The sequence below is a fragment of the Carcharodon carcharias genome, chromosome 4 (assembly GCF_017639515.1).
Source record: "Carcharodon carcharias isolate sCarCar2 chromosome 4, sCarCar2.pri, whole genome shotgun sequence".
Lineage (NCBI taxonomy): Eukaryota > Metazoa > Chordata > Chondrichthyes > Lamniformes > Lamnidae > Carcharodon > Carcharodon carcharias.
The window spans coordinates 153,544,002-153,568,066 of record NC_054470.1 but is presented as its reverse complement, the minus strand read 5'-3'; the positions used below and the strand labels follow the sequence as shown (position 1 = coordinate 153,568,066).

Sequence of the window (24,065 nt, the reverse complement as noted above, 5' to 3'; positions counted from 1 at the left end):
TCCCATTTCTGTTTCTTATCCAGCTATTTCTGGAGAAGATGTAACACTAGCAGATGGCAACTGTGGGGGTGGGGGACAGAGGCAGAAATGCAACTACAGTTAAGTAGCTGACAACATCACCCATCTCTGCACCCGTCTCAGCCCATCATCTGCTGAAACCCTCATCCTTGCTTTTGTTATCTCCAAATTTGACTACTCCAATGCTCCCCTGGCTGGCCTCCTATTTTCAACCCTCAGTAAACTTCAGCCCATCCAAAACTCTGTTGCCCATATCCTGACCAGCACCAGGTCCCGTTTACTCATTATTCTTTTGTTCAATGACCTACAAGCTCTCGGTCCAGAATTGCCTCGATTTTAAAATTCTCTTCCGCCTGTTCAAATCCCTCCATGGCCTTGCCCCTATCTAACATGGTAACCTCTTCCAAGAAATCTCAATTTCTCCAATTCTGGCCTTTTGTACATCCCCGATTTCCTTCATTTTTCACTGGTGGCCATATTTCCAGTGTCTACAGCCTAAGCTCTGGAATTTCCCATCTAAACCTTTCAGCCTCTAACTCTCTTTCCTCCTACAAGACACTCCTTAAAGCCTACCTCTTTGGCCATGTTTTGTTTAGCTGTACCAACATCTCCTTATAATGCCTGGTGTGAGGTTTTGTCTGATAACTCTCCTGTGAAGCACCTCTGAACATCGAGCTTCATTAAAAGTACTATATTAACATAATGAGTTGCTATGCATCACCTTTTCCAAGACAGACGACATAAGATAATTTGAAGGGAAAAGGGTAAAAGGTACTGATCACAAATCAAGGTATGTACAATTCCATAATTTAGTAGTGTGACAACTGCTCGCGCATCAAAACTTGAAACAATTTGAGCTTGCTTCTCTAGGCCCTACAAGCTGAATGTCACTTAATAATACATACGCCTTCACATCTGCCTAAGATGCCAGATAAGGCTTAGGTTCACATCTCATCAGAAAGACAGCACCTCAGACAGTGCAGTGCTCCATCAGTAGTACACAAATGTAAGGGAAAGTAGAAATACAGCAAGCTGGGCAAAATATTAACAACAATAAAACGAACATACGAATTAGGAGCAGGAATAGGCCACTTGTCCCCTTGACCCTGCTCCGCCATTTAATAAGATCATGGCTGATCTGAATGTAACCTCAGCCCCACATTCCTGCCTACCCCCCGATAACCTTTCACCCCTTTGTTAATAAAGAATCTATCGAGTTCTGCCTTAAAAATATTCAGAGGCAGGAAACAGAGCATGATGGTCAAGGGGTGTTTTTCTGACTGGATGCCTGTGTCCACAGGGATTGGTGTTGGGTCCCTTGCTGTTTGTGGTATATAAAAACAATTTAGACTTGAATGTAGGAGGGTTGATCAGTAAGTTCACGGATAGCACGAAAATTGGTCGGGTGGTAAATAGCGAGGAGGATAGCCTTAGGTATTAGGAGGATCTAGATGGGCTGATCAGTCGCAATGGAATTTAATCCGGATAAGTGTGAGGTGATGCACTCGGGCAGGACAAACAAGGCACGGGAAGACACAATGAATGGTAGGGCCCTGGGAAGTACCGAGGATCAGAGGGACCTTGGTGTGCATGTCCACTGATCCCTTAAGGTAGCAGGACAGGTAGGTAAGGTGGTTAAGAAGGCATATGGGATATTTGCCTTTATTAGCTGAGGCATAGAATGTAAGAGCAGGAAGGTTACGCTGGAACTGTATAAAACGCTGGTTAGGCCACAGCTAGTGTATAGCGTGCAGTTCTGGAATCTGCATTATAGGAAGGATGTGATTGAACTAGAGAGAGTGCAGAGGAGATTTACTAGGATGTTGCCTGGGTGGGAGAGTTTTAATTATGAGGATAGATTGGATAGACTGGGGTTATTTTCCCTGGAGCAGAGGAGATTGAGGGGGAACATGATTGAGGTATATAAAATTATCAGGGGCATAAATAGGGTAGACAGGAAGGAACTTTTCCCCTGGGTGGAGGGATCAATAACTAGGGGGCATAGATTTAATGTAAGGTGCAGGAGGTTTATAGGGGATGTGAGGAAGAATTTTTTCCATCCAGAGGATGGTAGGAATCTGGAATTCACTGCCTGAAAGGGTGGTAGAGGCAGAAACCCTCATAACATTTAACAAGTGTTTGGATGCACACTTGCAATGCCATGGCCTACAAGGCTATGGCCTAGTGCTGGAAAATGGGATTAGAATAGTTAGGTTTGACCAGCGCGGATTCAAGGGGCCAAAGGGCCTTTATTGATGCTGTAGACCTCTATGACTCTGCTTCCACAACCTTTTGAGGGAGAGTTCCAAAGGCTCACAACTCTCAGAGAAAAAATTTCTCCTCATCTCTGTCTTAAATTAACAACTCCTTATTTTTAAACAGTGACCCCTTGTTCCAGGTTCTCCTACAAGAGGAAACATCCTCTCCACACCCACCCTGTCAAGACCCCTCAAGATCTTAAAAGCAAAGTATTGCGGATGCTGGAAATCTGAAACAAAAACAGAAAATGTTGGAAAAACTCATTTGCCAGTTCACTTTAGCTAGCTAGCTCTGCTTTTATGCCCTCATAATTGCCCTTATTTAAGTTTAAAAAACTAGTCTTGGGTGCACTCGTTTCTCCCTCAAAATGAATGTAAAATTCAATCATATTATGATTGGGGCCCTGCATCAGCTATCTCAAAGTCCAATCAGTGTCTCTTGCTGAAGAATCTTGATTGTCAAGAGACCAAGCTTCTCTCCAGTGGCAAAGCACCACATTCCAATGCTTTACTGTACCTTCTCAGATAGCAAGCTAGAGGACACCAAATAGCTCAATCTCTGACTTGGTTTTTAACCTCTGATGAATGATGATTTAGTTTTGCCACAACAGTATAGAAATGGACCCATTTATATTTATTCAAATAAAGGCACTAAATAATGAGCACGATAGCCATTAGTTCCCTACTTGTCATTGCAGTGAAAATCCTTGATAGAATTGTCCCAAATCATTACATTGAGTTGAGAAATTCTTGGCTAATAATGACTGTGAATTTAGAAAAGGCAGAGGTACTACTGATGAGGTCTTTACAGTCAGACATCTTCAGGGAAAGTGCTGAGATCAGAACTTGCATGGGAGATGAAGAACTTTCCAATCCCTTTTTTTTTAAAATAAGTTTGTTCTCAGGTCCATATTTATTGCCCATCAGCAATTGCCCTGAGTGTGTTAAAAGTCAACCATATAATTTTGGACAAGAGTCCAGGCTTGATAAGAGTGGCAGGTTCTCTTCCCTGCAGGAACATCAGTGAAATTTTTAGGACAACCTAGCAGCTTTATTGGTCAACTCAAGAACCACCAGGTTTAATGAATACAATTTCAAATAGTCATTTGGCAGTACAGAACTTGAGTATTGCTGAAAAAAAGAGACTTGCTTTTGAAGCTTTTCATCTTGCACTCATCAGGGCAATTCCCAAGAACAAATGTAAAAGGAACAACAATTTATACCGTATGAGAAGAGAATGCTGAATGGACTCTGATTAGTCGAGGCATTGCCATGGAGAGTGCACCAATTGAAAGCTTTGAATGTCTCTCTTTTTTCAGTAATACTCGAATACAGTTTCCCAACCTGTAACCTCCGGATGCTAGTCCAGTACCATATCCATGAGGTTATAATATCCTATAACATACTTTAATTGCTCCCACCTTGTTTAATATCTATTTATTTCTTAGTTTACTTGTGCCTTCAGGACAAAGCCTTTCTTTTTTTTTTATTCATGGGATGTGGGCATCCCAAATTGCTTTTAAGTCAGGCCAGGTAAGGACAGCAGATTTCCCTCCTCAAAGGACATTAGTGAACGTTAGATGGGTTTTTACAACAATCGGCAATGATTTCACGGTCATCATTAGACTTGTAATTCCAGAATTTTATTGAACTCAAATTCCACCATCTGCCATGGCAGGATTCGAACCTGGGTGCCCAGAGCATTACCCTGGGTCTCTGAATTACTAGTCCAGCAATAATACCGCTACGCCATTGCCTCCCCCCAGCCTTTGAACAAAGACATCAGGGGATGGGATGGCAAATTACACAATGTCAGACACACGCAGTCCAAAAATATGAAGTGCGCTTGTTTCTGATGACTGCCACACACAGAAGAGGACCTCCCAAGTTATCATGGGCCATTTCTCAGTTGCTTCTAAGAAATTTGGCCTATCAGAATGAAGACAGAAGTTATACAGCAATCTGCCTCTAAAAAGCCTCGTTACCCAATAGTACCATGAAACCGTCTGCACTGGTTAGGTTCACCTATTACGGAAGTACCATGCCATATGACACACTCTGAGATGATGAGGTGAACACCGATTGCTTGAAGCCAGTAGTGCTTTTAGAAAGTTTCATGTGAGGTTATGGGATAAATGTGCTGCTAAACTGGCAACAGCATTTAAGATCTACAAAGCAAAATGTACAACATCCTTTGTGTACGCAATAGCTAGACAACTCAATAATCAGATCACAACATTTCAATGATGGTGTCAGATTTAATTCACTGGGATCCTCAGAAATGCCTCTGTGCTAGGCACGGAGGCAATGATAGCAAAGGTGCAGGCAGGTGGGCTGAGCAATTATTCAGAACACTTGATATTACATTACCCAAAGTATTCAATGGTGAGCTAAAGCTTAGCAAACGTTACCGCGGTGGTCAGTTCAAAAGATAAAAAGGGTTGTCTAAAGACCAATAAATGTGGCATCTTAACTGACACATAGGTGCATGATGCTTATGACAAGAAAAAAGTGGCAAGGATGATACACAATGGTGCAGTAAAACATAGAGCAAGTTATATTTAGCTAGCACAAGAAAAGAGCCAGGGAGGATCAAGAAAAGACTGGTCTGATACCTGAGGCCCTGGGTGTGGTAGAACATTCCTCACAAAAATCAGGCATTACAATGATGAGAACCCCCGGTCAATATTTAATTGGACATGAATCATATAGGCTGTAATGACTGACAACTTTGGACAAGCTTTTAAAAGAAATGTAAGGAAATTGCAGAAGCGTTAGTTATAACTTTCCAAAGCACTCTAGATCCAGGAACTGTGTCTTTGAATTGCACTTGATTATTCAAGAAGGGAGAGCAGGACAGCCCAGGAAACCACAGACCTGCCAGTTTAACATCAGTTGTGTGGAAATTACTGAAATCTATCACCGGCGACAAAGTGGCTGAACATTTAAATAGGAATAAGTTAATCAGAGAGGTAGAATTTCAGAGGATAGGTCATCTTAGGCTAATCTAAATCAATTTTTGAAGAAGTCACTAGAATGATGAATAGGGAAGTGTTTATGGAAGTTGCCTATGTGGACTTCCAGAGAGCATCTGATGAAGTTCAGTAAAACCATAACTGGAGATAACCAAATACAAACCCATGCCACAAGCTTAAGAGGCCAAGGACAGGGAGTAGAGGGAATATACTCTGACTGGTGGGATGTGACAAATGATGATGCCCAGGGGTTTGTACTTGAGCGAGCCTTAGCTTTTCACTATATTTATCAATGGCTTGGACAAAGGAACAGAAAGTTGTACATCCAAGGTTGAAAAATGACACAAAATTAGAAGGCACAGTAAACTGTGTAGACAGAGGCAGGAATTGACAAAAGACAATAAGGCAGATTAAGTAAGTGACTAAAATTATGGCAGATGAAATTCAATGTGGAGAAGCGGATCAAAAAAAGACAAATTGGTATATTTTCTATAAACCAATAGACCAGGGAATACAAAGGGATTTGGCATCTATGTGCAGAAATGACTAAAAGCTAGTGCACCAGTACAAAATGTAATTAAAATCACTAATGGAATATCGCCCTTTATCTAAAGGGGGCTGGAATATAAAGGGGAGAAAGTGATTCTTCAGTTGTGCAGATCCCATCTGGTGTAGTACATTCAGTTTAGTTTCAAACCTCAGGTAGGAATACAAGCCTGTGCAAATTCATCAGAATGACATGGGGCTTAAAAGAATAAAGTACAAGGACAGATAGAGTTGTATTCTCCTAGAGAACAGAGGTGGGGGAGTGATCTAATCAAGGTCCTTAAAACAATCAAGGGATTTGATGGGGTGGATACAGAGAGAAACTATTTCCTTTGTTGGTAGGAATAAAATCAGCATGCACTTTTTCATACAATGAGCATTGGAAATGTGCAGCTTTCTTCCTCAGAATGTTGCAGATGTTGGGTCAATAGCAATTTTAAACCTGAAAATAATAAGATTTTTGTTCGGTAGTAGTTTCAAGTGGTAGGCACTGATTGATGTTCTGGCTAAATGATGGAGCAGGTACAAAGGCCTGTTCCTTTATTCCACTGAAGTGAGTCCAAATTGCATGCTCAAGCTTCTGCTGTGGAACTTGAGCACATGAACTCTGACTCAGAGGCAAGAATTCTACAATAAAACCTAAGGTGATGCCTTGCAGACATAAACCAAGTTACAAACCCACAAATATCTAGAAGGACAAGGGCAGCAGATACATGGGAACATCACCATCTGGAACTTACCCTCCAAACCATTCACCGTCCTGACTTGGAAATAAATCCATTCCATCACTGTCACTGGGTCAAAATCCTGGAATTCCCTCCTTAACAGCACTGTTGATGTACCCACAACACATGGACTGCAGCAGTACAAGAAGGTAGCTCACCACATGTTCTCAAGAGCAATTAAGGATGGGAAATGGTATTTGATTATCAACCTAATCGCAGGGTTCAGATAGCAAAAACAACTACTTGAAGCATCTCCATGATGCAATTACATTGGAATCATTACTCAGTATACTCAAATGGCATCTAAAACATTCATGTTCTATGCCTTGTTAAAACATACAAGTGGCAAGTAACATTTATGCCACACAAGTGCCAAGCAATGACCATCTCCAACAAGAGAGAATCCAACGATCTCCCCTTGACATTCAATGGCATTACCATCGCTGAATTTCCCACTATTAATATCCTGAGGCTTACCACTGACCAGAAACTGAACTGGACCAGCCATATAATTACTATGGCTATAAGAGCAGGTCAGAGGCTGGGAATTCTGGCTCCCCAAAGCCTGTCCACCATCTATAAGGCACAAGTCAGGAGCGTGATGGAATACTGTCCACTTGCCTGGATGAGTGCAGCTCCAACAACACATAAGACAACATCCAGGACAAAGCAGCACACTTGAATGGCACCTCATCTACTACCTCAAAAATCACTCTCTCCACTACGGTGGGTGTAGTGTACAATATCTATCAGGTGCACTGCAGCAACTGACCAAGGCTCCTTTGACAGCACCTTCCAAATCCGCGACCTCTACCATCTTAAAGGACAATCGCAGCAGATGCATGGAAACACCACCACCTGCAAGTTCCCCTCCAAGCCACACACCATCCTGACTTGGAACAATATTGCTGTTCCTTCACTGTCGCTGGAATCTGGAACTCCCTCCCTAACAACACTGTGGTTGTACCAACACCACATGGCCTACAACAGTTCAAGCAAGCAGCTCACCACCACTTTTCCTTATTCTTTCATGAGATGTGGGTTTCGCTGGCTAGACCAGCATTTGTTGCCAATCTCTAGTTGCCCTTGAACTGAGCAGCTTAGTGGGCCATTTCAGAGGGCAGTTAAGAATCACATGTAGGCCAGACCAGGTAAGAATAGCAGATTTCTTTCCCTAAAGTACATTAGCGAACCAGATCAGTTTTTAAAGACAATCTGTTATTGAGACTAGCTTTATATACCAGATTTATTAATTGAATTTAAATTCCACCAGCTGCCGTGTGCCCATGTGAACCCACATTCTTAGCCTGGGCTTCCAGATTACTAGTCCAGTGATATTACCACTTCGCCACCATCTCCCCTGACCTTCTCAAGGGCAATTTGGAAGGAGCACTATTTTTTTTTAATTCATTCATGGAATGTGGGCTTTGCTGGCTGGGCCAGCATTTATTGCCCATCCCTAATTGCCCTTGAGAAGGTGGTGGTGACTTGTCTTCTTTAACTGCTGCAGTCCATGTGGTGCAGGTACACCCACAGTGCTGTTCTGAAGGAAGTTCCAGGATTTTGACCCAGCGACAGTGAACGAACAGCGATCAAACAGCGATATATTGCCAAGTCAGAGTGGTGAGTGACTTGGAGGGGAACTTCCGGGTGATGGTGTTCCCATCTATCTGCTGCACTTGTCCTTCTAGATGGTGGTGGCTGTGGGTTTGGAAGGAGCTGTTGAAGGAGCCTCGGTGAATTCCTGCAGTGCATCTTGTAGATGGTACACACTGCTGCTACTGTGCGTTGGTGGTGGAGGGAGTGAATGTTTGTGGATGTGGTGCCATCAAGCAGGCTGATTTGCCTTGCAGGTGTCAAGCTTCTTGAATGGGAGCTGAACTCATTCAGGGAAGTGGGGAGTATTCCATCACACACCTGACTTGTGCCTTGTGGACAAGCTTTGGGGAGTTAGAAGGCGAGTTACTCGTCGCAAAATTCCTCTGACCTACTCTTGTAGCCACAGTGTTTATTTGACTAGTCCAGTTCAGTTTCTGGTCAATGGTAACCCCCAGGACGTTGATAGTGGGGAATTTAGTGATGGCAATGCCATCGAACATCAAGGAGTGATGGTTGGATTCTCTCATGTTGGAGATGGTCAATGCCTGACACTTGTGTGGCACAAATGTTACTTGACACTTGTCACCCCAAGCCTGGATGTTGTCCAGGTCTTGCTGTATTTGGACATGAACTGCTTCAATATCTGAGGAATTGGGATGCTGCTAAACATTGTGCAATCATCAGCAAACATCCCCACTTTTGACCTCATAATGGAAGGAAGGTCATTGATGAAGTAGCTGAAGATAGTTGGGCCAAGGACACCACCCTGAGGAACTCCTGCGGTGATGTCCTGGAGCTGAGATGACTGACCTCCAACAACTACAACCATCTTCCTTTGTGCTAGATATTACTCCAACCAGCCAAGAGTTTTCCCCCTGATTCACATTGACTCCAGTTTTGCTTGGGCTCCTTGATGCCACACTCAATCAAATGCGGCCTTGATGTCAAGGGCAGTCACTCTCACCTCACCTCGGGAGTACAGCTCTTTTGTCCACGTTTGAACCAAGGCTGTAATGAGGTCAGGAGCTGAGTGGCCCTGGCAGAACCCAAACCTGGCATCAGTGATCAGATTATTGCTAAGCAAGTGCCGCTTGATAGCACTGTTGATGGCCCCTTCCATTACTTTACTGATGGTTGAGAGTAGATTAATGGGGCAGTAAATGGCCGGGTTGGATTTGTCCTGCTTTTTGTGTACAGGACATACCTGGGCAATTTTCCACATGGCTGGGTAGATACCAGAGTTGTTGCTGTACTGGAACAGTTTGGTTAGGGGTGCGGTAAGTTCTGAAGCGCAAGTGTTCAGTACTATTGCCGGAATATTGTCAGGGCCCACAGCCTTCAGCCATTTCTTGATATCAAGTGGAGTGAATCGAATTGGCTGAAGACTGGAAAAACTCAGGTCTGACAGCATCTGTGGAGAGAAAGACAGAGTTAACATTTCGAGTCCATATGACTCTTCTTCAGAGCTGAAGAACTTTGCTTTTATATAACGGCTGAAGACTGGCATCTGTAATGCTGGGGACCTCCGGAGGAGGCCGAGATGGATCATCCACTTGGCACTTCTGGCTGAAGATTGTAGCAAATGCTGGGCACCTCCATCATTGAGGATGGGGATATTTGGGGAGCCATGTCCTTCAGTGAGTTGTTTATTTGTCCACCACCATTCATGACTGGATGTGGCAGGACTGCACAGCCTAGATCGATCCGTTGGTTGCGGGATCACTTAGCTCTGCCGATCACTTGCTGCTTATGCGGTTGGCATACAAGTAGTCCTGTGTTATAGCTTCACTAGGTTGACACCTCATTTTTAGGTATGCCTGGTGCACTCTTCATTGAACCAGGGTTGATTCCCTGGCTTAGCGGTAATGGCTTGACGGTAATGGTAGGGTGGGGGATATGCCAGGCCATGAGGTTACAGACTGTGTTCGAGTACAATTCTGCTGCTGGAGATGGCCCACAGCGCTTCATGGATGCCCAGTCTTGCGTTGCTAGATCTATTCCAAATCTATTCCATTTAGCACGGTGGTAGTGCCACACAACGTGATGGGGGGTATCCTCAACGTGAATGCAGGACTTCGTCTCCACAACGACTGTGCAGTGGTCACTCCTACCGACGTTTGCCGGAGTTGATGTTGAGGACTCCCAGGGCAACTGCCTCCTGACTGTATACCACCGTGCCACCACCTCTGCTGGACCTGTCCTGCTGGTGAGACAGGACATACCCAGGGATGGTGATGGTGGTGTTGGGACATTATCTGTAAGGTTGACAAGGTTGAGAGTCAGCTCAAATGTGTAGGACAGATTTCCTTCCCTAAAGGACGTGAACCAGATGGGTTTTTACCACAAACGACAATGGTTTTATGGTCATCAAACTTTTAATTCCAGATTTTTATTGAATTCAAATTCCATCATCTGCCATGGTGGGATTTGAACCCAGGGCCCCAGAGCTTTACCCTGGGTTTCTAGATTACTACTCCAGCGACAATACCACTATGCCATCGCCTCCCCATAAGGCATCTCCCTATGCTGGCCTAGCCAGCAGCACTACAACCTATGAAAGAATAAGAAAACAACCATAGTATAAATAAACAATGCTGATCACTGAACATGTACAAGCAACCCTTAAAAACAAATACTGCTCTCAGTAAACTCACGTTGGGTCACACCAATTTCATTTAGATACAAGTATAATTGAAAATGCACCATCACAAACACCACCTGCCTTTTAGCATGAAAGAGACAGTTTGTGTTCTCCAGCAGCTTTCTTGACCTTGGGACATCCCTAAGCACTTAAAAGTGAATTAAGTACTCTTGAAGTGTAAAAGCAAAAAACTGTAGACGCTGGAAATCGAAAACAAAAACAAAAATACCTGGAAAAACTCAGCAGGTCTGGCAGCATCTGTGAAAGGGAGCACAGTTAACGTTTCGAGTCCGCATGACTCTTCAACAGAACGGTGCTCCCTTCCACAGATGCTGCCAGACCTGCTGAATTTTTCCAGGTATTTTTACTCTTGAAGTGTTGTTACTGTTGCAATGTAGTGAAACGCAAGAACTAACGTGCACACAGTAACGTTTCACAAACATCATTGAGATAATCATTAGTTAAACTATTTTAATGGCGTCAACGGTTGAGGAACAAATATTCCTTAAAACACGAAGAGAATTCCTCTGCTCTTCTTCAATATAATGCCAAAGGATCTTTTATTCCACCTGAGGGGGCAGACAGGGCCTCAATTCAACATCTCAGAAAAGACTGTGCACTCAGTAACTTAAGGCTAAGTGTCAACCTAGATTGTGAGCTAAATCCTCAGGAGTGGGACTTCGAACCGCAACTTTTCGACTCAAGGGGCCAGAACGCTGCCCCTGAGCCACGACTTTTAATCGAAGATGCACATGCAGAAGTACAGAAAGCTCGCGGCGGATTAAGTTAACAGGAAACAATATGTTTTTAAATATTCTATGGGTCACAATTATCCATGTCTATATTATAAAACTGGCATTCTCCGTACTACATCGTTGAACCACAGGCAGTCAACACTTACACGGTTGCAGTAAAATTTAACTCTAATGAAGACAAACACAGGGGAAATCTGAGTGAGACATGGAAAATTGTACAAATTGTTAGCAAAAATATATAGTAAAAGTTGTGAGTACAGCCGAAGGTGGCAGGTCCCATCCCTCCATCTTTTTATGGGTGTTTCAAGTCCCGTACACACTGGAAATTAGTGCAGACAGGGTCCAAACACAGCGGGAGGGACCTGTCAGGGATGAAAGTTTTACACCGAGGCATGGATCCCGCTCGGGGCCTTTCCCACCAGCCAGCCAGCCGAGACCCTTCCCCCCCACCCCCCAGTTACTCACCTCTTAGAGTCGGGCCAGTCAGACCCGCTGCTGCTGGCGGTGTGAGCGGCTCCCTGGAACTCTACCACACACGTGTTGTCCCCCGGCTGCCGAGAGCTCTCACAACCCGTCCTCAGTCCAGCCTCAGCCACCCAGCCTCCTCCTCCTCCTCCCGCAACCTCCTGACACTCTGCCACTATCCCGTCAACCAACTGGAGCCGCATGGCTTCATGGGGGTTGTAGTCCGCCGAGCACCGGCCAACTGCATCTCCCAGTGTGCTCTGCGCCCCAGGTGTTGCACAGTCTTGCAACAAGTTCAGACCTGCTAAACTAATTCAGCATTTTATGTTCTTAGTTCATTGTGATTGATGAAAGCAAAATATTGCGGATGCTGGAAACCTGAAATAAAACAGAAAATACAATGTAGTCATAGGACTCGAAACGTTAACTCTATCTGTCTCTTCACAGATGCTGCCAAGCCTGAGTGTTTTCAGCATTTTCTGGTTTTATTTCATCGTGATTGACCTGTGTCAACAGAATTGTGTCAACATCCACTACCAGAGAGATGTGATCAGGGAGGCTGGAAACTCGTTTATATATAGGTAGCAGCACTTATTTTGAAAAGTGCCAACCATTAAAATGTAGTCTTTAAATCAACATGGGTGAGTCTTGTTTCCCACCAGTGATTCTGGAGAGGTCTGTAATTACTTTGGGGGAAACACTGGACACAGTGCACAGCGTGAGATCTGACATTATATAGTTTGATCATGGCATCCTCCAACTTATATTCCATTGTTTGGTTTTAGTTATGTTGTTGAATATTTTTCAAACATTATTAAAAGCTGCTCTGCATTCTTTGAATATGTTGAGCACCAAGTTGTGACTCACAGTAACGCTCTGGCCTCTGAGTCAGAAAGTTGCAAGTCTTAAGTTCCATTCCAGAGGTTTTAACTCAATTTAGGTTGACACTTCCCTCCACGTACTGACTGCACAGTCTTTTAGATGAACTGCTAAAATGAGGCTGCAACTGCCCTCCCAGGTGGAACAGAAACATAGAAACCTAGAAAATAGGAGCAAGAGTAGGCCGTTACCCTGTCTGGTACTCTTAGAATTTTATAGGTTTCTATGAGATTCCCCCCTCATTCTTCTGAACTCCAGCGAATATAATCCTAACTGACTCAATCTCTTCTCATATGTCAGTCCTGCCATCCCAGGAATCAGTCTGGTAAACCTTCGCTGCACTCCCTCTATAGCAGGAACATCCTTCCTCAGATAAGGAGACCAAAACTGCACACAATATTCCAGGTATGGTCTCACCAAGGTCCTGTATAATTGCAGCAAGACATCCTTGCTCCTGTACTCGAATCCACTCGCTATGAAGGCCAACATACCATTTGCCTTCTTTACCGCTTGCTGCAAGTGCATGTTTACCTTCAGTGACTGGTGTACGAGGACACCCAGGTCTCGTTGAACATTCCCCTCTCTCAATTTATAGCCATTCAGATAATCTGTCTTCCTGTTTTTGCCACCAAAGTGGATAACATCACATTTATCCGCATTATACTGCATCTGCCATGCATTCACCCACTCACTCAGCTTGTCCAAATCACACTGAAGCATCTCTGCATCCTCCTCACAGCTCACCCTCCCGAAGAAGATCCTAAGGCATTATTTTGAAGAGCTCTTAAGCCTCCTTCAATTTTATCCTTAACTATTTAAAGATGATTCACAAAGTATATTTGTGGCCTATGTTTCCTTCCAATATGAGAGCTTTTACACTAATCTGCATTGTTTCACATCCTTGTTCTACATACATGCATATTTTGTCCAAGTCATTCTGTAATAATTGAACTACGAACTTCAATTCGATTACTTTTACAGTTTGGTACCATCTTCAAACTTCCCAAATTTGCAGAATTTCTAAATCCAAGTTATTGATGTAAATCAGAAACGGTAATGATCCCAACACCAAGGCCCAAGCAGCCTACTCAGTATTTCCTCCTATCCCACACAATTCCTCTGACAGTAACTTTTATTTTCACATCTATAGCCAGTTTATCTAAACCCAAGCTTTGAATAAAATTCCTATAGTTTTAAGCTTAAGTAATAGCCTTTTATCTGTAATTTCATCAGACATCTTTTAGAAATCAAGATAATTTACAGCATAAAAGTTTTCCACAGTCACAAGTGATATCCTCTATAATTGTGACCATGGTATATAATCTTCCTTGATCTTTCCATAGTGTTTGTGAAAGCACTGTGAACCTCATCACACTATCCAGCTCGAAGGGCCAGTGCCTGTTGCATGGATCCCCTTCAAAATATTGAAGAAAATCAGTAGATCTATAAAAAATGCTTTTCCTCACACTCAATTTTAAAATTAACTTAACTTTTTTCAGTAAGAATGTGAAGCTGTGAGAGAGAGAGCGAGACTATCACATTATTAACATTTAACCGCTGTTTATATAATACAGGGTTAAGGGAATTCTAATTATTTGCATGTAAATAGAAAATACCTGAAGCTATGCAGAGTTTTTTGAACATTAACCTAATAACTCAAACAATTTTGCTTTTCTTAGTTTTTATTCCAAAAATACTTTGTACCTCTCATCTTTGAGATTTTCATTTATCTGAAATCATTCAATGATTGACAAGAAGTCTGATCAATATCACAGAATTTCAAGCCTGCCTAATTTTCAAGAAGTCCAAACATTTGCTGACTGAAATTTGCTAATTGAAAATAAAAATAACATGTATTAATTAAGGGATCTATTTAATTATTGTTCCAGGGAGATAGCTGTCACATCTAGTTTCAAAGAAAACTAGAATTTTCCTATAGCCAATTGCAAAGCAACAAATTCAATCTTTGCAAAGACTCTTATTAGAAACTTACAAACAGATGCAGCACCCAACCCCACAACGCTGTCAGTACATGCAAGACATTTTGCTATAAGTTGTAGTAAGGTTGGCGTGTGACATGGCAAGGAACTTGGATCTAATGGTATTCCAAAGACCTTGTTGCTCTTATCCTTCTTGGTGTAGCGATCCTAGGAGACATTGTTGAAGTAAGTTTGCTGAGCTGTTGCATTGTGTCTTGTGGATAGTACATACTGCTGCTACAGTGAGTCATTAGTGGAAAGGATGGGTGTGGAGTCCAACAGCAGAAATGCTGATTAAATATACTGCTCTATCCTGGACAATGTCAAGTCTTCGAGCATCTTTGCAATTGCATTCATTCAATCAAGTAATGAGCATTCCATCACTCTGAGCTTGTACCTTAAAGGTGATAGGAAGATTTTGAGGGGTCAGGAAATGAACCATGAACCATTCATCAAAAAATAACCAGTCTCTAACTGTTTTATCGACTTTGCTGATATGCTGATCAGGTTAAGTTTTTGGCCAATGGTTATCTTGCCCAATGCCGACCCCTCTTCCAGAAAATTAACTCTGCAATGGCTGTATTTTTAAAGAAATAGTTGGGCCTTTGGGATTTGCTCATTGCTATATGAATTTTTATATTCAACGCAATTACTATGGTATGGGTTGATTTGGGAAAGTTGTTAGGTTTCTGGATGTAAATAGTGCAGTTGAGACTGCACACTTTATGACAAGATGTAGCACAATGGAGTGATAAATAGTGTGCTATGGCATTAGGACATAGTTTTAATTATCAATCTACTACAGAACTTAAGATCCAGCAGCACAAGACCTACAAGGAAACCAAATGCTATTTTTTTCCTCCCGCACCCCCAAATCAGCCAGTGAGATTTTTAACACCTTCCAGTTGTCCTGAGAGGTTTTTTTTAAATAGGTATGGTACTTTAGAGAGACAGGGAATAGTCATGAGATTTGCAGTAATTTCTTAAAGGATAGTATCTCACACAACTTCCTCAACAGGTGTGCTAGTCTGTGAAAACTGAATGAAAAAATAAATTTTACCTTCAATTCAACATTCCAGGCTTCATAAAATTAGTCATATTCATGTAGGAGACTAGATACAGAGCATTATTGGGATCATGAGGACATCGTATCCAATGCCTATAGTACCTACACATCAGCAGTCTTTTCTGCAGGGTCTGAGGTTCTGATCAAAAGTGGGAAAAGCCTTGCCAATTTTAGAGATCCACAATGCCTATCTTGCTGCAGTTGCCTACGAAACCACAATAGGTTGGAGGTGGGGTGGGGGCACTGTTGAAAGAAATAACTTTTCAATTTTAAAGAGTTTCAGGTAGAAAATCTCCTGTGCACTAGCAACTTTTCTGGTTTAAGTTTGACTCAACATAATTTTCCTCTCAAATAAATCAATTCTTTAACGAAGTAAAGAAGGCTAACTTAGTACATTAGTGACTGTAAAAATGGATTTCAAAATGCATTCGAAAAAGTACTATGCAAAAAGGCTTGGGCTGACAAGTGGCAAGTAACACTAGCGTCACACGAGTGCCAGGCAATGACCATCTCCAACAAGAGAGAATCTAACCATCACCCCTTGACATCCAATGGCATTATCATTGCTGAATCCCCCACTAACAACATCCTGGGTGTTACCAGTGACCAGAAACTGAACTGGACTAGGCTTATAAATACTGTGGTTACAAAAGCAGGTCAGAGGCTGGGAATTCTGCAATGAGTAACTCACCTGATTTCCCAAAGCCTGTCCACCACCTACAAGGTACAAGTCAGGAATGTGCTGGAATACTCTCCACTGGCCTGGATGAGTGCAGCTCCAACAACACTCTAGAAGATCAGCATGATCCAGAACAAAGCAGTCCCCTTGATTGGCACCTCAACCATCACCTTCAACATTCACTCCCTTCACCACCTACGCAGTATGTATCATCTACAAGATGCGCTGCAAAAGTAAAGCGAACACTGTCCTCCACAGAGTGAGTTTGAGGAATTAATAACAGAAAATAAGGAAATGGTGAATGAATTGAACAGATATTTTGCATCTGCCTTCACTGTGGAAGATATAAATAACATCCCATAAATAAGTGAGCACCTGGGCAGGACCAGGACTGATGTCTTAGGAGGAATATTTTCTAGAGTGGTTGGGGAGGATTTAAACTAAAATGGCAGGGGGATGGGAACCGGTGCAAGGCATCAGAGGAGGGGGAATCGAGCAAGAACAAAAGACAGAAAGGGGAATAAGAAAAGTGAAAGGCAGAGAAATCAAGGGCAAGAATCAAACAGGGCCTCAGTGAAAAATAGTGGGAACGGGACAAGTAATGTTAAAAAGACAAGCCTTAAGGCTTTGTGCCTTAACACGAGGAGCATTCGCAATAAATTGGATGAATTAACCACGCAAATAGATGTAAACAGGTATAATATAGTCGGGATTACGGAGACATGGCTGCTGGGTGACCAGGGATGAGAACTGAACATCCAGGGTATTCAGTATTTTGGAAGAACAAACAAAAAGGAAAAGGCAGTGGAGTTGCATTGCTGGTTAAAGAGGAAATTAACGCAACAGCAAGGAAAGATATTAGCTCCGACTATGTGGAATCTGTGTGGGAATCTGTATATCTGTATCTGAGAAACACAAAGGGGCTAAAAACCTTAAGGGGGGTTGTATATAGACCCCCAAACTGTGGTGGTTATGTTGGAAATGGCATTAAACAGGAAATTAGATATGCATGCAATAAAAGAACATCTGTAATTATGGGTGACTTTAATCTGCATATAGATTGGGCAAATCAAATTAGTAACAATACCATAGAGGAGGAATTCCTGGAGTGTGTACCAATACGTTGAGGAACCAACTAAAGAACAGGCCAACCTAGATTGGGTATTGTGTAATGAGAAAGAAATAATTGGCAATCTAGTTGTGCAAGACCCCTTGGGGATTAGCGACCATAATATGATGGAATTCTTCATCAAGATGGAGAGTGATGTGGTTGATTCTGAGACTAGGGTCCTGAATCTTAATAAAGGAAACTACAATGGTATGAGATGCGAGATGGCTATGATGGATTGGGAAACATTACTTAAAGGGATGACAGTGGATAGGCAATGGCAAACATTCAAAAAGCGCATGGGTGAATGCAACAATTATTTATTCATGTCTGGCGCAAAAGTAAAACAGGAAAGGTGGCCAAACCATGGCTTACAACGGAAATTAGAGATAGTATTAGATTCAAGGAAATTGGCCAAAAAAAACAATAGACCTGAAGATTGGGAGCACTTTAGAACTCAGCAAAGGAGGACCAAGGGATTAATTAAGAAGGGGAAAATAGGGTACAAGGGTAAGCTTGCAGGGAACTTGAAAACTGACTGTATAAGTTTCTATAGGTATGTGAAGAGAAAAAGATTGGTGAAGACAAATATAGGTCCCTTGCAGTCAGAAACAGGGGAATTTATAATGGGGAACAAAGAAATACCTGACCAATAATTTCTATCCACCACTACTCTCCTCCGTCTGGCTGAACTTGTTCTCTCACTGAACAATTTCTCCTTAAACTCATCTCACTTCCTCCAAATAAAAGGTGTGCCTATGGGTACCCACATGGGCCCCAGTTATGCCTGTCTCTTTATGGGTATGTGGAACATTCCTTGTTCCAGTCCTACTCAGGACCCCTCCCACAACTCTTTCTCCAGTACATCGATGACTGCTTCATGATCTCGTTTGGACCTGGAAAAATGTATTAATTTTGCTTCCAATTTCCACCCCTCCATCATTTTAACATGATCCATCACTGGCACTTCCTTTCCTTTCCTCGATCTCTCTGTCTTAATTTCTGGTGATAGACTGTCCACCAATATTCATTACAAGCCTACCAACTCCCACAGCTACCTCGACTACTGCTCCTCACACCCCGCTTCCTGTAGGGATTCCATCCCATTCTCTCATTTCCTTCACCTCCGTCGCATCTGTTCTGATGATGCTACTTTCCAAAACAGTTCCTCTGACATATCTTCCTTCTTCCTTAACCAAGGTTTTCCACCCACAGTAGTTGACAGGGCCCTCAACCGTATCCGGCCCATCTCCTGAGCATCCGCCCTCACACCTTCCTTTCCCTCCCAGAACCACGATAGGGTCCCCCTTGTCCTCACTTATCACCACACCAGCCTCCTCATTCAAAGGATCATCCTCTGCCACTTTCGCCAACTCCAGCATGATGCCACCACCAAACACATCTTCCCTTCACCCCCCCGGCGGCATTCTGCAGGGATCATTCCCTCCGGGACACCCTGGTCCACTCCCCCATCACCCCCTACACCTCAACCCCCTCCCACGGCACCTTCCCATGCAGATGTAGAAGGTGGAACACCTGCCCCTTTACTTCCCCCCCTCCTCACCATCCAAGGGCCCAAACACTCCTTTCAAGTGAAGCAGCACTTCACTTGCACTTCCCTCAATTTAGTCTACTGCACTCACTGCTCCCAATGCAGTCTCCTCTACATTGGAGAGACCAAACACAGACTGGATGACCGCTTTGCAGAACACCTTCGGTCTGTCCGCAAGCATGACCCAGACCTCCCTGTCACTTGCCATTTCAACACACCACCCTGCTCTCATGCCCACATGTCCGTCCTTGGCCTGCTGCAATGTTCCAGTGAAGCTCAACGCAAACTGGAGGAACAGCACCTCACAAGACCATAAGACATAGGAGCAGAAATTAGGCCATTCGGCCCATCGAGTCTGCTCCGACATTCAATCATGGCTGATAAGTTTCTCAACCCCAGTCTCCCGCCTTCTTTGATCCCCTTACCAATCAAGAACCTATCTATCTCGGTCTTAAATATACTCAATGTCCTGGCCTCCACAGCCTTCTGTGGCAATGAATTCCACAGATTCACCACTAGGTCTTCCCTTTACTCTGAGGCTGTACCCTCGGGTCCTAGTCTCTCCTACTAATGGAAACATCTTCCCCACATCCACTCTATACCGGCCTTTCAGTATTCTGTAAGTTTCAATCCGATCCCCCCTCATCCTTCTAAACTCCATTGAGTATAGACCCAGAGTCCTCAAATGTTCCTCATATGTTAAGCCTTTCATTTCTGGAATCATTCTTGTGAACCTCCTCTGGACCCTCTTCAGGGCTAGCACTTCCTTCCTGAGATACAGGATTGCTCACAATATTCTAAATGTGGTTTGACCAGAGCCTTATAAAGCCTCAGTAGCACATCCCTGCTTTTATATTCTAGTCCTCTCGAAATAAATGCCAACATTGCATTTGCCTTCCTAACTACCGACTCAACCTGCAAGTTAACCTTAAGTTAACCTCATCTTCTGACTAGGCACTTTACAGCCTTCCGGACTAAACAATAAGTCCAACAACTTCAGATCATGAACCCTCTCCTCCATCCCCACCCCTTTTCCGATCCTCATTTTTCCAATAATTTATAATTTTTTAAATATATTTTTCTTTTCCCACCTATTTCCATTATTTTAAAATGTATTTCCATCCATTGTTTTATCTCCACCTTTTAGCCTATTTCAATCCCTTCCCCCCACCCCACCCCCACTAGGGCTATCTGTAACTTGCTCTTCCTGCTTTCTACCCTTCATGTCACCATTAGCACATTTCTTAGCTAATATCACCACCATCAACACCCCTTTGTCCTTTTGTCTATGACATCTTTGGCAATCTCTTCTTTGCCTCCACCTATCACTGGCCCTCTATCCAGCCCTACCTATCCCACCCCCTTCAACCAGCTTATATTTTACCTCATTTCTATATCTCCTTAGTTCTAATAAAGAGTCATACAGACTCAAAACGTCAACTGTATTCCTCTCCGCAGATGCTGAGAGGAACCTGCTGAGTTTTTCCAGCTATTTTTGTTTTTCTTTCAACTAAATACATACGTTGGTTCTGTCTTCACAAAGGAGGACACAAATAACAGACCAGAAAGGTTGGGGAACACAGGGTTTAGTGAGAGGGAGGAACTGAAAGAAATCACTAATAGGGAAATGGTGTTGGCGAAATTGATGGGATTGAAGGCCGATAAATCCTCAGGGCCTGATAATCTACATCCCAGAGTGCTTAAGGAAGTGGCCCTCGAAATAGTGGATGCATTGGTAGTCATCTTCCGAGTTTCTATAGACTCTGGAACAGTTCATACAGATTGGAGGGTAGCTAATGTAACCCCATGATTTAAAAAGGGAGGTAGAGAGAAAACAGGGAATTATAGACCAGTCAGCCTGACGTCGGTAGTGGGGAAAATTCCAGAGTCCATTATAAAAGATTTAATAGCTGAGCACTTGGAAAACAGTGGCAGAATAGGACAGAGTCAGCATGGATTTACGAAAGGGAAATCATGCTTGACAAATCTACTGGAATTTTTCAAGGATGTAACTAGTACAGTTGATGAGGGGGGGCCAGTGGATGTGGTTTATTTGGACTTTCAGGAAGGCTTTCGACAACGTCCCACATAAGAGATTAGCATGTAAAATTAAAGCGCATGGGATTGTGCGTAGTGTATTGAGATGGATTGAAAACTGGTTGGCAGACAGGAAACAAAAAGTAGGAATAAACGGGTGTTTTTCCGAATGGCAGGCAGTGGCTAGTGGGGTACTGCAGAGATCGGTGCTGGGACCCCAGCTATTCACAATATATATTAACGATCTAGATGAGGGAACTAAATGTAATATCTCCAAATTTGCAAATTACATAATGCTGGGTGGGAGGGTGAGCTGCAAAGAAGATGCAGAGATGCTTCAGTGTGATTTGGACAAGCTGAGTGAGTGGGTAAATGCATGGCAGATGCAGTATAATATGGATAAATGTGAGGTTATCCACTTTGGCAGCAAAAAAAGGCAGGCAGATTATTATCTGAATGGCTATAAACTGAGAGCAGGGAATGTGCAACGAGACCTGGGTGTCCTCATACACCAGCCGCTGAAGGTAAGAATGCAGGTGCAGCAGGTGGTAAAGAAGGCAAATAGTATGTTGGCCTTCTTGGCGAGAGGATTTGAGTACAGGAGCAGGGATCTCTTGCTGTAATTATACAGGGCCTTGGTGAGACCACACTTGGAATATTGTGTGCAGTTTTAAACTCCTTATCTGAGGAAGTATGTTCTTGCTATAGAGAAAGTGCAGCGAAGGTTTACCAGACTGATTCCTGGGATGGCGGGACTGACAAAAGAGGATAGATTGAGTCGGTTTGGATTATATTCGCTGGAGTTCAGAAGAGTGAGGGGGGAATCTCATAGAAACCTATAAAATTCTAACAGGACTAGACAGGGTAGATGCAGAAAGGATGTTCCCAATGGTGGGGGTGTCCAGAACCGGGGTCACAGTCTGAGGATACGGGGTAGACCATTTAGGACTGAGATGAGGAGAAATTTCTTCACCCAGAGAGTGTCGAACATGTGGAATTCGCTACCACAGAAAGTAGTTGAGGTCAAAACATTGTATGTTTTCAAGAAGGAGTTAGATATAGCTCTTAGTGAAAGGCATCACAGGATATGGGGAGAAAGCAGGAGCAGGCTATTGAGTTGGACAATCATCCATTATCATAATGAATGGCAGAGCAGGAAGAGCAGAGGTGAAAGGGAGGGAGGAACTTCAAGCAATCACAATCACCAGGGAAACAATACTGAGAAAATTATTAGAAATAAAAGCTGACAAGTCCCCAGGTCCTGATGGTCTTTATCCTAGGGTCTTAAAAGAGTGGGTGCTGAGAGAGTAGATGCATGGTTTTAATTTTCCAAAATTCCCTTTATTCTGGAGAGGTCCTATCAGATTAGAAAATAGCAAAAGTAACCCCTGTATTCAAGATAATAGAGAAACAGGAAGAAGGAGACTACAGGCCAGTTAACTTAACATCAGTCTTGGGAAAATGTTGAAATATATTATTAAGGAGCTTATTACAGGGCACTTAGAAAATCTTAATGCAATCAGGCAGAGTCAACATGGCTTTGTGAAAGGGAAATTGTGTTTGACTAATTTATTAGAGTTTTTTGAGGAAGTAACGAGCAATGTGGTTAAAGGGGAACCTATGGAATGTGCTGTACTTATATTTCCAGAAGGCATTTGACACATGGTTTTGTGAAGGGGAGGTCGTGTCACACTAACTTGATCGAGTTTTTTGAGGAAGTGACAAAGATGATCGACGATGGAAGGGCAGTGGATGTTATATACATGGATTTCAGTAAGGCCTTTGACAAGGTCCCTCATGGCAGACTGGTACAGAAGGTAAAGTCGCACGGGATCAGAGGTGAGCTGGCAAGTTGGATACAGAATTGGCTTGGTCATAGAAGATAGAGGGTAGCAGTGGAAGGGTGCTTTTCTGAATGGAGAGCTGTGACTAGTGGAGTTCCACAGGGATCAGTGCTGGGACCTTTGCTGTTTGCAGTATACATAAATGATTTGGAGGAAAATGTAACTGGGCTAATTAGTAAGTTTGCAGATGACACTAAGGTTGGAGGAGTTGCACATAGTGAAGAGGATTGTCAAAGGATACAACGGGATATAGATCGTTTGGAGACTTGGGCGGAGAAATGGCAGATGGAGTTTACTCTGGACAAATGCGAGGTAATGCATTTTGGAAGGTCTAATACAGGCAGGAATTATACAGTAAATGGCAGAACCCTTAAGTGCATCGACAGGCAGAGGGATCTGGGTGTACAGGTCCACAGGTCACAGAAAGTGGCAATGCAGGTGGATAAGGTAGTCAGGAAGGCATATGGCATGCTTGCCTTCATTGGCAGGGGTATTGAGTATAAAAGCTGGGAAGTCATGCTGCAGCTGTATAGAACCTTGGTTAGGCCACACTTGGAATATTGCGTGCAATTCTGGTCGCCACATTACCAGAAGGATATGGAGGTGTTGGAGAGGGTGCAGAGGATGTTGCCTGGTCTGGAGGTTATTAGCTATGAGGAGAGGTTGGAGAAACTCGGATTGTTCTCACTAGAGCGACAGAGATTGAGGGGCGACTTGATAGAAGTTTACAAAATTATGAGTGGCATGGACAGAGTAGATAGTCAGAAGCTTTTTCCCAGGGTGGAAAAGTCAATTACTAGGGGACATAGATTTAAGGTGAGAGGAGAAAACTATAGAGGAGATGTGCAGGGCAAGTTTTCTACACAGAGGGTAGTGAGTGTCTGGAATTCGCTGCCAGAGCAGGTGGTGGAAGGAGATATGATAGTGGTGTTTAAGAGG

At 43.1% G+C, this 24,065-nt stretch overlaps 1 protein-coding gene across 1 annotated transcript in view; it reads right to left on the bottom strand.

Annotated features, from left to right (window-relative positions):
* LOC121276798 (transcription factor TFIIIB component B'' homolog) overlaps positions 1–12,127 on the bottom strand; it is a 134,781-nt gene extending 122,654 nt beyond the window's left edge. The window contains exon 1 of the mRNA XM_041185343.1: positions 11,983–12,127. The gene's annotated coding sequence lies outside the window, so the exon portion shown is untranslated. The remainder of the gene's footprint in view (positions 1–11,982) is intronic.
* Between the last annotated feature and the right edge of the window lie 11,938 nt (positions 12,128–24,065).